The sequence below is a fragment of the Danio aesculapii genome, chromosome 15, assembly GCF_903798145.1.
Source record: "Danio aesculapii chromosome 15, fDanAes4.1, whole genome shotgun sequence".
In the NCBI taxonomy this organism is placed as follows: Eukaryota; Metazoa; Chordata; class Actinopteri; order Cypriniformes; family Danionidae; genus Danio; species Danio aesculapii.
The window spans coordinates 40,728,684-40,743,238 of NC_079449.1; the positions used below are offsets into that span (position 1 = coordinate 40,728,684).

Here is a 14,555-nt window from a genome sequence, read left to right on the forward strand (position 1 = left end):
TTGACTTCCAAAGTATTTTTAGTTCCTACTATAGATGTCAATTGGCTGCTGCTTTCCCACATATTTCAGATTATAATTTATGTTTTGTTTTGTGTTTTCAAATTTTTATTTGAAGTATCCCTTCAATAGGCTAATCCCCTTGAGGCCATCCAATTTGTGACTTGTTTCTACAGTAGAAATATTAAAGAAGAATTTTAGCCAAAACAGTGGTTCTTACTAATTCACAAAATGTAAACCAATGGCTGCCATCCTCTTGAGTTAAAACACACACACACACACACACACACACACACACAGGTTTTTGTGGTATAGAAGGACTTTTATCACCAAACAAGTTGTATGGTGGTATGAGGGGACACCCCTTTCTCGATGTCCTACAGAGATGATAAACATCAAAAATTGTGTTTTCCTCTGCAGATCACAGATATCACTTTGGATTTTCTATACACACAATAAAATGGATAATTTTACTGTATGATATTACGGCGGTATACAAGGACAACCACGCCCCACCAAAATGTTCCTGCCTATTACATAATTGGTACATATAGGGACCTATTAAAGTTTTAGGACAGTCATTTTACAACACACACAACATGTCAGTTATTAGACAACATGTCATTAGAGGGACCAGTGTGTTTCAGAGGTACACGATCATACACAACACACAAACACAACACTATGCTACATTACCAAGTCTGAGGTGGTTAAAGAGTACTCGCTCTTGCAATACACAACTGCAAATCATACATTATGGGACAAATGTAATCTACTGTTACACGGTCATCCACAACCTACTACTATTACTAACATGCTACGACTGAAGTGTTTAAAGAGTACTGGCACTTACACACAATACACAGCACAACATTATAGTGTTTTAAATGTCCTTTAATAATAACTTGAAATTGCTGCATACAAACAACACGTAAGTAAAATGGTTCAATTCAGACAATAAATCAACTGTCAATCAAACAAACAACCAACCAATGAATCAATTGTGTAATTATTATTTTGAAAACGTCTCTCAACAATTAAATATTGTTATCTGGATTTGATCATTTCCATGTTCATCACTGTAAAGCTTCTTTGACACAATCTGCATTGCATAAAGCACTTTATTAATAAAAATGACTTGAAATTTCTAAGACACAATTAACAACAACTTGAAGTTAGTGAAATCAGTCAGTTGGCTAAAAAAATGGGCATGCCAAATATTTTAAGTACCTCACTAAACAGGCAGTAAACATGAGATTGACTCTTACAGTGCGTTCAAACCGTTGTTGGCAAGAGTGTCAAAGTAGCCAGAAGCCATTAATTTTCAATGGGGAGCTGGTGGCGAGCTAAGATGAAAGCAGTGCGGTGCATTTGGGCAATGTGATCATCAAGGACAGCTGATGGTAATGAGCTATGACACGGTAGGTGGGAAATTATCTGACTGTACTAGTACACTGTTTAAGAGGCTTCTGCAGAACGCTGCCCAATAAAGATTCTTACCACACAAGTTCCCAAGCAAAACAGAGTTAAACAGTTTTTAATGTGGAATAGGCACAAATTAATATTAATGTTAAGACCAATGCTGATAAACGTCTATAAACGCCCCTCACACAGTCATATATATATATTCAATATCCAGAAAATTTCTGGAACGACATTACCTGTAAGTTCAAAAATGTGCTGTTCACACAGGCAAGGATGTTCTGGAATTTTTCTGGAAAAGACCATTCACACATCCATTACAAACTAATCTACTAATTAACAGATTAATATATGTTTAGTTTACATGTGAGATTCAGTATTGCTGAATAAACGTGTTGTTCAGTGTTATGTCATGTAATCTAATCCATTAACAAATGCATTAGTTTATGTGCAAGTAAACATTTAACTTATTAGGCTGTTAATGTAAAGATGTGCATTAAGAATTAGAATACGAGTAAATTAACATTAACAAAGGTTATGTAATGGTGAATAGTAGTTGTTTTTCACCATTAGTTCATTTTACGTATTAACACATTCATACGTTTAGTTAACATTAACATTTATTAAGTGATGCTTAACAAGTGTGTTGCTCCCCGTTAATTTATGTTAACTAATGCATTAACTTACATTAACTAATACACCCTTATTGTTAAGTGATAACCTTAATAATAATAATAATAATAATCAGGTAATAAGCCACTAGTTAATAGTGAGAATTAGTATAAAGTCTTATCAAAAATCAGTATGTTCTGTGTACTGCGTCTGTCCAAATCCATAGTTTCACTAAAGCAGTCTTCAGGACACTTTCTGCGCTCTCCATGGGTTTCAGTATATGCCTCATTCTCACTCTTTGTACAGAATACAACATACTTCAGTGATTTCTGATGCTGTGAGAGCTCATGTACTTACATTGATGGTGGCATTGCAATTTAAACATCTGGTACCTTCAGGAACTTCAATGGTGCTGTCAATGGACATCTTGGTGAAAATCAGGCATAAAGTGATCAGGAAACTCAGGAAATCAGCCTATTAAAAACATGTTTTAAATTAAACATTGTACCATTATATAATTTTACTGTGACTTTATTTATTTGACATTTTCCATAGATCCAAACTGGTATAGATCTGCAATGCAGAAGTAAGCTGTGTTCTGAGATTTGCTTTAGGATTTTCTAGGAATAACAAATCAGCACAAAACGACATCAAATTACAGTCTCTACAAGCAAATGTGTTAATAACTAAAAATAATATAATTTACATTTCAACTAGTATCAAATTAATTCTTGATATCAGGAATTGACATTTTTACTAGTAAAAATGTATTATTGATATTAACAAAGGCAGCTGATATCTGAATTTATCTTTGCAATTAGTGAAAATATAATTACTTATATCTTCAATGATATTTTAACTAGTAAAAATACTCTTGCAGATATCTAGAAATATCATTTTTACATGTATAAATACCAATGCTAATGAGTTCATTAATATTAATGTGATTTGGTTTCCCCACAATTCTCTTTGGGTCAGACCAACAACAAAGATAGCAGAAGTAGATGCACAAAAACAACTCTATTGTTTGGTCAAAGTTTGGTAAATGTTTGATCAAAATTTTTTAAATACATAATTGTAAAAATAAATGGGTTTAACCTTAAGACCAAACAACTATTAAATTATAAAATAAGTCTTTTAAAAATAAAGTAAATGCTTTGCTTGTAACCTGCCTATATCATAGTGCAATTTTGGCAAAACAATATATCAGATTGGAATAGACAGAGTATATCATAACTCAAAAGATAAAATGGTGCCCTTAGTTTAAATGGGGTGTAGGACTACAGCACTAATTGTGTCTGAAAATTGGACAAATCTTCCCTTTGGACAATGTACCTTGTTGTGCATGTTGTTAAAATTGAAAAAAAGTTATATTAAAAAAAAATGTGACCCTGGATCAAAAACCAGTCCTATGTTGCATGGATGTATTTTTACCTATTGAATGGAAAAGTTTCCATTTTCATTTTATGTCAACAATCATTAGTAAAGATTATGTGCTTGTGCAATTTTCTACTGTAAATTTATCAAAACTTTTCTGCTTGATTAGTAACATTTAAAAGCTTAATTTAGGCAAATTAAAATGCTATTTTATCAATAATAAATTATTTTGAACCAACAGATTCCAGATTTTCTAATGGTTGCAACTATCCAATAGTTGTAAAAATATTGTACCATCACAATATGGCAAGCCGTTTTGACTTTTATTCATTCTCAGGATATGTATTCTTGATATCAACAATTTAATTCTTGATATCAACATTCTTGATACCAACAATTCAGTTCTTGGTATAAAAAAGGTAATTGTTGATATCAAAAATTTCATCGTTGGTATCAAGAATTAAAATAGTTGATATCAACAATTTAATTGTTAATATCAACAGTTATATTTATGATAAACAATTACATTTTTGATATCAAGGATTTAATTTTCACTAGTTAAATATCACCATAGGCTGCCATTCAAATTTAATTGTTGATATCAAGAATTGATTTCTTACTAGTTAAAAATGCAATTCTTGATATCAATAATTTAATTGTTGATATGAAAAATGTAATGGTTGATATCAGGAATTAAATTGTTGATATCAGGAATTAAATTGCTGATATCAAGAAATACTTTTAAACTAGTAAAGATATTCATTTTTTATATCAAAAATTGGTTTGTCATTAGTGACAATGTTAATTTCAGATATCATTAATGTAATTGTTACTAGTGAAATTAGTAATTTTAGATATCATAAATTACTTCCCTAATTGTTGATATCAGAAATACATTTTGAGATATCAGAAACAACAAATGTAACGTGTTAAAATATAATTGCAGATACCAAGAATTACCATTTCAACCAGTGAAATTAAGTTCTTAATATCAGGAATTGACATTTTTACTAGTAACAATTCAATTTTTGATATTAAGAATAGACATTTGAAATAGTAACCATATGACAACTGATATCAAAAATAAATGCTTTTACAAGTAAGAATTGTATTTCTGATATGTAAAATTGAATTAACTAGTAAGAAATCAATTCTTGAGATCAACGCTTACATTTGAATGGTACTAGTCTATGGTGGCCTTTAACTGAACCATGGACTGGATATCAGGCGGCGAGATGTAGGAGACTGTACCAAAAAGATGAGGACCGAGTGGTGGAATTACAGGAGTTTTTCCGGGAGAAATAAAAAAAAAAAAAAAAAAAAAAACCGGATAGGTAGCTGGAGATAGGTGTGAAATACAGGAAACTCCTTGGAAAACTGAGTGTTGGCAGATAGACTGTGGTTTAACTACAAGCGCTGCATTCAAGTGTGCGATGTGCATGCAGGCAAAGGGAAGTGGTTTGTCCCGAGAGTCTGAACATCGGCCTATAAGGGATGACAGGATGACACTAGTAATTAAAATTATGCACATATCCAAGAAGGAAGTTCATGATATCTAAAATGTGACAAACAAATTTTTACTAATAGCAATTCAGTTGTTGATATCAACAATTAAATTTGAATGGCAGCCTTTGGTGACATTTAACTAGTGGAAATGCAATTGTTGATATAAAAAATTCTGTTGTTGACATCAAAAATGTAATTTCGTTATTACTACGCACATATCCAAAAAGCAATTCGGGATATCTAAAATAACAATTATTACTAGTGAAAAGGCATTTTTAACATGTAAGAATTAAGTTACTAGTTGAAATTTCATTTTTGATATCATGAATGTTTTCTTCTGAATAATGATGTCATTTTTGATATCAAGAATTTGGGTTGGTACTAGTGAAATGCAATTTCTGATATCAACAATCAGCATTTTTTGATACCAAAAATGTAATTGTTGATATCAAAAATAATGTTTAGCCGTTTTGACATATTTATTCTCAGGATATGTATTTTTGATATCAAAAATGTAATTCTTGATATCAACAATCTCCATTCCTGATATCAGAAACTAAATTGTAGATATCAAAAATGATATTGTTACTCGTAAAAATCTCAATTTCTGATATCAAGAATTTATTTTCCCTAGTTGAAATGTTAATTCCTGATATCTGCAATTATATTTTAACACGTTACATTTGTTGATTCTGATATCTAAAAATGTAATTCTGATATCAGCAATTAGGGAAGTAATTTATGATATCTAAAATTACTAATCTCACTAGTAACAATTACATTCATGATATCAGAAATTACATTGTCACTAGTGACAAACTAATTGTTGCTATCAAAAATGAAACATCTTTACTAGTTGAAAACTATTTCTTGATATCAAAAATTTAATTCCTGATATCAACATTTAAATTGTTGATATCAACAACTACATTTTTCATATCAACAATTAAATTATTGATATCAGGAATTTCATGTTAACTAGTAAGAAATCAATTCTTGATATCAACAATTAAGTTTGAATGGCAGCCTATAGTGACATCTAACTAGTGAAAATTCAATTCTTTATATCAAAAAGGTAATTGTTGATATCAACAATTCAATTTGATATCAACAATTACATTTGATATCAACAATTACTGTTTTGATATCAATAACTGAATTGTTGATATCAAGAATGTTGATTGTTGATATCAAGAATTAATTAGTTGATATCAAGAATAAATATCCTGAGAATAAATAAAAGTCAAAAGGGCTTGTCATACTACATGTCATGAATGAGATATCAAAGCATAAGAAGTTAGATGATTTAGTGTTATATGGTCTTCTATTTGGTGCGTGTTCATGACTTTAGGAGGAACGTGCGTTTTCAATGCCATTATGCTAGCGTTAGCAGTTTGGCAGATCAACTACTGCACCTTTAAACTTTTACCAATGTAATATAAAATATTGCAGAATTTAATTTCAAATAACTATTTCAGTAATAGTCATAACCTTTTACTGATTACATTACACACATGCTCATTTCAGAATGTCACATTGTGTGTATAAATATGACCTCGTTTTATCAATTAATGAAACATTGTGAATTTATTTTCATTCACCTTGAAATTATATTCAGTTGATAAGGGGTTATTTTAGCAATTTAATATAACAGTTTACAGTTAATCATAAGTTTATTTAGGCTATTAATATGCAAAAAATAAATAAATTGTGTAATCAGGGTGTTAAACAAAAAGCTCACCTACAACTTCACTGAGCAGTAATAGTCTCAGGGCAAAAAGCAAATCACCGCCGCCCCATCACTTTTTTCCCCTTCAAACATTGCTGCTATTTGCATGTTTTACATAATAATAATAATTTATTGTGTTTAATTGAGCTTTTTGTGCATCAAACTGGCAGGAATATATGCATTTAAAATACATTAACCAATCAATTAAATTAAAAAATTTATTTCATTACCAACAAAAGTAAATTGATGAAGCTAAATTAATTTATTGTAATTTTTATATATTTAACATTATGTAATTTAGTTTAAACAGAACAATTTTATTTATGTTTTTATGTGCTAAACATGTTTGCATGTTGTTATTTTAAATATTGTTGACTTTGTACCGCAGTTTGGGCAATGCTGTGGTATTAAAATGTACTACATAATTAAACAAAGCTAAAACATTCAAGAAATTCTGTGGTTAGTAATTTGTTCTTTTATTGTCCAAAGAAGAAAGCGTATAGAGATTTAAAGAACTTGGGAGTTAAAAATCTTCACTTTTGGGTAAACTCACCTTTAAAAGTCACTGATTAACCTCCAACCCATATTTTGTCTTTCTTTATGTGAAAACTGCTAGGCATCCTCCAGTAGCTTGCGTGTTCTCCTTTGACTTTTCACTGCAACCATCATGTGATATGTCTACTTTAAATAACAGTAATAACAACACCACCAATAATAAAAATATTATTAGCTGTAATATCCATAATAACTATTGGATTGTATTTTACAACATTAAATTTGTTTTCATATTAAAAATTACTAATGTTAATTCTACCGGGGAAGAGGTTGTGCTGAAAATAATGTATATGAAGAGCTGAACAAACTATTTTGCCTGATTATCTTTATAAAGGTGCTTTGACAGTATGTATTCTATAAAGCACTACAGAAATAAAGATGACCTAGTGCTGTAAAGTTTTAAGATATGTTTATTACATATCTAGAGAGAGAGAGAGAGAGAGAGAGAGAGAGAGAGAGAGAGAAAAAATATGAAATAATAAGTAATATAATATTATAAATGTATTATACATTATTAGTTTATATATTATTAAATAATTTTGATATAATATATAATCGCTACGCTGGTGTGACAGGATACTGTACTGACCATTCACTGTACTGTACTGTCGATCGTGTCACAGACTAAAACTGATCAGAACAGCCGATAGCATTAACGTTACCGTTAAAAGACTGAAATCAGTGTAAATATGCTAGCACTGTTAGCATCATACATAGAAAGAGGCTAGCGCGACTTGCTAACGGTGCACATATGCATAACGAGCCGCAAAGAGCTTATCATACGCTCACGGAAATGTCAAACAAGACAAAAGACAGCAAGAGAAACGATTTATAAGCAGTAAAACTTACCTTTCTTCCACACTTCAAATGTTCACCTGCCGGTGTCTTCCACTGTCGTCCAAACAGGAAGGTTCAAACGTCGCTTGCTTTCATTATTATTATTTATTTATTAATTATATTTAACCTTCAATAACAAACAGGCATATTCAACTTCCATTGTTAAACATATATAACATTATATCCAAGCCGTTTGCTTTTATTATTGCACGTGTACGGCATTTCAAAATGTCTCTTCTTCTTTGTTTATATTTGGCGGATCGGACCAATTCTTGTGCATTACCGCCACCTTCCTGTAACCTGATTCAGAGACTCTACTCTTTCCCCATACTAGCTAGTATGGGTAACTGCAGTCTAGTGCAATGGGCGTGGCAAAATGTAGGAGCGTGGTCAAAGGTTTTTCATTGGCCAAAGGTTTTTTTTTCGGTAGGGGCGTGGCAAAAGGTTTTTCATTGGTCAAAGGTTTTATTTTCGGTCAAATGCGTTGGCCAATTAGATTAACATATTAAATAAGCTGATCGTTTAGCTTAAAGGTGGATCATTCTACTTCATGCTACTGGTGTTAAGAATAAAGAATGAATTAAACGTAATCACAAAGTTTCATTAAAGCTATGGGTAAATCAGCATTCTTATGAATACAAATGCTTTAATGTCATTAGACAAATTATATGTTTTTGTTCTTTTTACTGGCTATTTATAAATGCACAACTTAGAAAAGTGTTTTATTCAGTACTATTTTTAACTGTGATTTAGTTGTTTCCCAGTGTCACTAAAATTATTGCCTAAAATAATTTCAAATAAGATTTTGACTAATAAAATTTTTGCCTGGTAAATAGATATTGTTCAAATATCACATATTTATAATAAAGATAACTCATTAGTAACCTTATGTTAAATGATATGAATCAATTTAGAACACAGATACAAGTTCATTAAACATTTAAGTTTAATTATCAAAAACAAATAAAACAACCTCTTAAAAAACATGCCATCAACTGACTAAAAATCCATACATCCGTAAATTCACCATTATTACCATCCATTAAGTACAAATCCATCCATTCATCGTGTTCATAGAGCAGAAGTCATCAAACTCTTCTCTGAATAGAATGCTCTGTACATCCCTTTCCTCCCATCGTCACAGTATCCAATGGTGTTTTTGTAGAGCCAACCACAGGATTCACATCTGGAAAACTTGAACTCCACTGTATATTTGACCAAGTAACAGTGTCAGTCTTTCATCTGAAAGAACCTTTCTGAACAGGTCTGATGGTAGCTGAATTAAAGACAGACACACACACACACACACACACACACACACACAAACACACACACACACACACACACACACACACACGCACGCACACACACACACACACACACACACACACAACAACAACAACAACAACAACAACAATAATAAAAGCAAAAAAAAAAACTATTTAAAAAATTACAAAAATAAATTAAATTCTAACATACATCATGAAGACCTCCTCTTGGATCCATGGCTGAAGGAAAAAAAAAGATAAAGTGTATGATGTATGCATGCATGTATACATATTTTGCAAGTATAAACTATATAAAATGAAATGTGTATTTTTTTATTTTTTTATTTTTTAATAATTACAAACACAAGTTGATTGGCAGGGTTTAAGCATTTTAGAGCCTTTATGACACTTATGCTATTTAAGTCTCATCATTTAGGATGACACTAAAACACAAGCATGCTGGAATGTAATAACTGGGAAAACATAATGTGTAAATTAATTAAGTTGTGAGCTTGTACTCAATTTGATTTAAAATGTAATGACATTGTACCAAGTCAAGATGCATTCTGAAAATCTTCACTGCAATTTCACTGACTTTAAACCCTAAGAAAGAAAAACAAGCCTACAAGTGCAGCAATCCACAATAAGTGGCCTTGTGCTGCCATCTAGTGGCTAAATTGAGTTTAAAATGATTATTGCTACAATGGTAGTTGTATATTGAAAATCTGTGTTTTAGACCTTTTAAATATAAATTTATATAAATAAGTTAACAAGCATGCTTACACACACAGTGACATGTAGATATTTGAAAAAGGGTAGGTAAAAAAATATATAGCCAGATCTCAATCCAATAGACCACGTGGGACGTGGTGGAATGGGAAATTCACATCAATGTGCAGCCAACAAATCTGCAGCAACTGCGTGATGCTATCAGGTCAATATGAACAAAAATCTCTGATGAATTTTTCCAGTACCTTGTTGAATCTATGCCACGAAAGATTAAGGCAATTCTGAAGGCAAAATGTGGTTCAACCCGGTAAGGCATAGGTATCAAAGTCCATTCTTGGAGGGTCGCAGCTCCTGCACAGGAGCGATGTACAAGGCATACTGAAAGTCAAAGATGTTGTTTAGCTCTAAATTACCAATGCGGTTGTCCATGTAAATTGTCAAACTTTCCATGACCACAAAGACAGCTATTGGAGAAACACTGCATTAGAATATCCTAGGTCATGTTAGAAAAATGTATATAATCAAACATGTAAAGAAATATATAATTTAAATTATAAATCTGCAAAAATCATTAACAGATAAAAAAAAAAGTCATGTATTACCATTTAAAGTATAGCATGTTTGAAATAAGAAGTGTAACAAAATGTAACAAAATGTAATGTAATGTAACAAAACTTTAACATCCCATATGTATCAATGAAAAATATGCTAATTACATGTGACATACAAATTCAAATTTGCATTTTACTTGCTGTGTCATATATGCAACATATATTGTGAAATTTTGCAAAAATGCCACTTATGTTTTGTAGAACTCAAATGGTCCATTGCATGTTCAAAAATCGACGGAGATCTGAATTGAAAATTAACGAGTTTTATTTTGAATGCAAGAAGTTAGAGAATACAATTTCTGCGCAGGAGAGATGTACTACTGTATCAGCCTCCGCCCATGATACTGTCCTTCATGCTTTTTATACTGTCTCTCACACACTCTCTAACCTTATTTGACTTATGGTGTTGTCTTGACAGTTTGACCATTTAGCAACCAGATATTACTCTTCCTGGTATCTGTGTATCTTCTCTTAACAGTTCACCTTTTAAGGCAGATGTTTCAGAGCACGTACACACAGCTTATACATCTTGTCACTCTCCATCACCCCCACCCAATAACAGGATGCGCTAGCATCCGGTAACATTTCTCTATACTTTGTGCACCTAATATAGCAGTTAACCCTTTAAAGCAAAAGCCTTCATGTCTGTATTTACTACGTACTTACTACCAAAGCTTTATAAAATGCTTATCCTTCAGTTTTCAACCATTGGAATTACAAATATGTACATGTTCCTAGCCTATATGTTATAATATGATTTTAGTGGACTTTTTTTTTTCTTTTTTAGATATCAGAATCAACATTTAGATACATTTTTAGATATCAGAATCAACAAGTGGACATATTTGCTATATTTCGAAATGCATGTTGCATAAATGACATGTTTTAGATGTAAAATCCACAAACGAACATGTACTGTATGTCATGTATATATATCGTAATTTGAGTTTTACGAGGGATTGCTGTTCACGTCATCACATATGACCAAAACAAGTGATCTTGAAATGCATACCGCAAAATAAATGGTACTGTGACTTTGCAGATGAATGTGTATCATGTGTAGAATTTTCAAAATGTTGACACAAAACGGACAACTAAAATTACCAGTTTTAATCGAAAAACAAAATTTCAAAAAAAAAAGATTATCAAAATCTGAATTCACGTCTGTTTACAGCTGTCAGCGACACATCTTACCGTCGCGTTTGGTGATTGCTGATTAGCCAACGCATTTAGTTGGAAAGAAACCTTTGACCAATGAAATACCTTTTGTCACGCCCCTACCGGAAAAAAATGACCAATGAAAAACCTTTGGCCACGACCCTACATTTTGCCACGCCCATTGCTCCAGACTACAGTTACCCATACCTCTATACTCATAGACTGTCCATACTAGAGCATTTTAATCCCTTCTTCTAACTCTTTGCATCCGCCAGAGCTGCGTCTCCAGCTCCTCTGACATCTGCTCACCCCTCCCACTATGTCAGGTTCAGAAAATAACTCCCTCCATCCCTACCTTAAACTTAATAAATTTACATTAACAATAATTCTAATAATCATAACTTATTAATCAGTCCTGTATCTTTCAAAAATCTAAACAATGCAGTGTAATTGTGCCTTCCTACCTCAGGATTTTATACAAATTTCAATGTAAACTCATAATATCTTTCTTTCTTGATTTCTTCCAATAACTTCCTTCTTTCTTCATTATAATGCATGATCACATGTTCAAGAGATTAATTTTTCCCACACTCACATAGACCTGTTCTGTGCTTTGCCATTAACTTCATTGTACTGTTAAGTCCAGTATGCCCAATTCTTAGTCTGGGTAATATATTCTCTTCTTTCCTATTTCCACTCGAGTGCCTCTCTTTACTCAATTATGGCTGATTATTATGCATATGCATTTCCTGCTTCCCATTGGTACTGTCATTTCCCCATTATTTGTTTCTTTATTGTTGCTTTAACTTCACTTCTACTGTAAGTCACTTCCATTCCTATATTATCTTCCAGCGTAGCTTGCTTTGCCATTTTATCTGCTGCTTCACTTCCTTTTAGTTCCACATGAGCCGGCACCCACATGAACACTACCTTTACTCTTTCTCCTTTTAATTTATACAACTCTTGTAATATTTCAATAACTAAACCTTGCCTAGTGTCTGAGTGTTTTGCTTCAATGCTTAAAAGAGCATAACTGCAATCTGAGCAAACTAAAACTTCCTGAATCTTTCACCCATTGTAATGCTAGACTTATTGCTAGGGCCAGACGGAATCTGCTGACGTTTTTTGCTATTTCTGCTGAATTGTTTGGGAGTATCATAAATAAAACCTTAATATGGGAAATAAAAAATGATATCTTTTTAACTTCTATTTAATGTTTAAAATGCAAGTCCAATTAGATTCACTTTATTTGGTAAACAAAGCAAGTCTCTCATATAATATCTCTACTAAAAGACAGAAAATATTACTGTACAAACTGCATTGTACATAAATCAGATGAACATTTTCATATTGGTCAATAGTATTACTGTATATAATTTAAAAACTGAATAAATATAGATTTACACACATTTATTATTCAAGTAAATAAACAGAATTAATGATGGGCTAAAAATGTGCGGAAAATCTGCGGAATTCTGCACGCGCAGATTCCGTGTGGGCCTACTAATTGCCAACATTTCCCCTGAGTACACCGATAATTTGTTTGAAATCCTTTTTTTTTTTTTTGCTATTACAAACTTTGGAATTACATATGCTATTCCTGGTCATTATCTGGAATTTTTTGACCCATCTGAAAAAACATCTACCATCTCTCCTTATTCTGTCCCCTTAAATATTCCCTTATGTATATTTACTCAAATACTCTCATTCCCTCTTTTTGTCTAATTTCTAACATTTTTAGATCCACTATCGGTTGAGGCAGAACCCACAGAGGAACAGCAGGAATAATCAGTCTAGGAGAAATACTTAACCCTTTAATGTTCAGTTCCTCTATAAATGTTCCACTATCCATCCAAAACTGTTGCATTCACTCTTTCCATACTCCCAGCGTTTCTATAAGACCTTTGTTGTAGGGTGGGACTCCTCCTGCCCCATTAGATTTACCCAATAAGCTGCTGTTAACTGTTTCCTTCTTAAACTAAGAGGCATTTCTCCCAATTCAACTTGAAGAGCTGACACATGATGATCGGAATGCCCCACAACAAATTCTTAATGCCTAAGCTTGAATTAATAACTGAAATATGCCTTCATATACAATTACTAAGCTATAGACCAATTACCATGTTTGTTAACATTCAGGATGCGCACGCAGGGAGGTGGCAGAAAGAAACCGGGAGCGCTAACATCCGATGTGGTACAGAGTTTGTTGTTGTCTAAGAAATAAGATATATTGATTACACATTATATATATTATTTACATAATGATTTCAGCATATTATAACAGCTCGTCACCCAGAGATAAGCCCAGTGATTCGGCAAAATTAACGTTAAAGTCAGCGGCGTTCATCAGACAGGTCCATTTGCGATAGCACCCTCGCAATGGATATTGGATAAGATGAAATGGCCAAGCATCCAGCCCCAAATATACAATCTCATTGAAGTTCCAAGTGATTTTATAAGAGAGAAGTTAACCTTTAATTAAAGGTCTACATGTCTTTGGATGCCAACAATGTTGTTCTGTGTGGTCATGTGCAAGAAATAATTCTCCATGATGACCAGATTCAACCCTATGTAGAGATTCTGCCTAGCCGAAGACAAGGAAAGAAGATGGAGCTATACAAGGCCTGGGTAATCATCAACAAGCAAAACAACTGCATTCTGACAGCAAACTGCACCTGTACGGCAGGGTATGTAAACTTACACATAGAGATAAAGTTGCTTTTATATTCGCACATTCGGACTTTCTCCTTAATA

The 14,555-nt window shown here is 32.4% G+C and overlaps 1 long non-coding RNA gene across 3 annotated transcripts; it reads right to left on the reverse strand.

Annotated features, from left to right (window-relative positions):
* Positions 1-870: 870 nt before the first annotated feature.
* LOC130241795 (uncharacterized) lies at positions 871-8,340 on the reverse strand. Of its 3 annotated transcripts, none has more exons than XR_008838901.1 (4): positions 8,048-8,340; positions 7,197-7,299; positions 2,389-2,505; positions 871-1,711 (listed from the first exon to the last, which is right to left on the reverse strand). It is a non-coding gene; the product is annotated as an uncharacterized LOC130241795 (long non-coding RNA). The 3 variants fall into 3 exon arrangements; XR_008838902.1 differs by having other exon boundaries at positions 2,424-2,505; positions 8,048-8,338; XR_008838900.1 differs by having other exon boundaries at positions 871-2,505; positions 8,048-8,333.
* Positions 8,341-14,555: the final 6,215 nt, after the last annotated feature.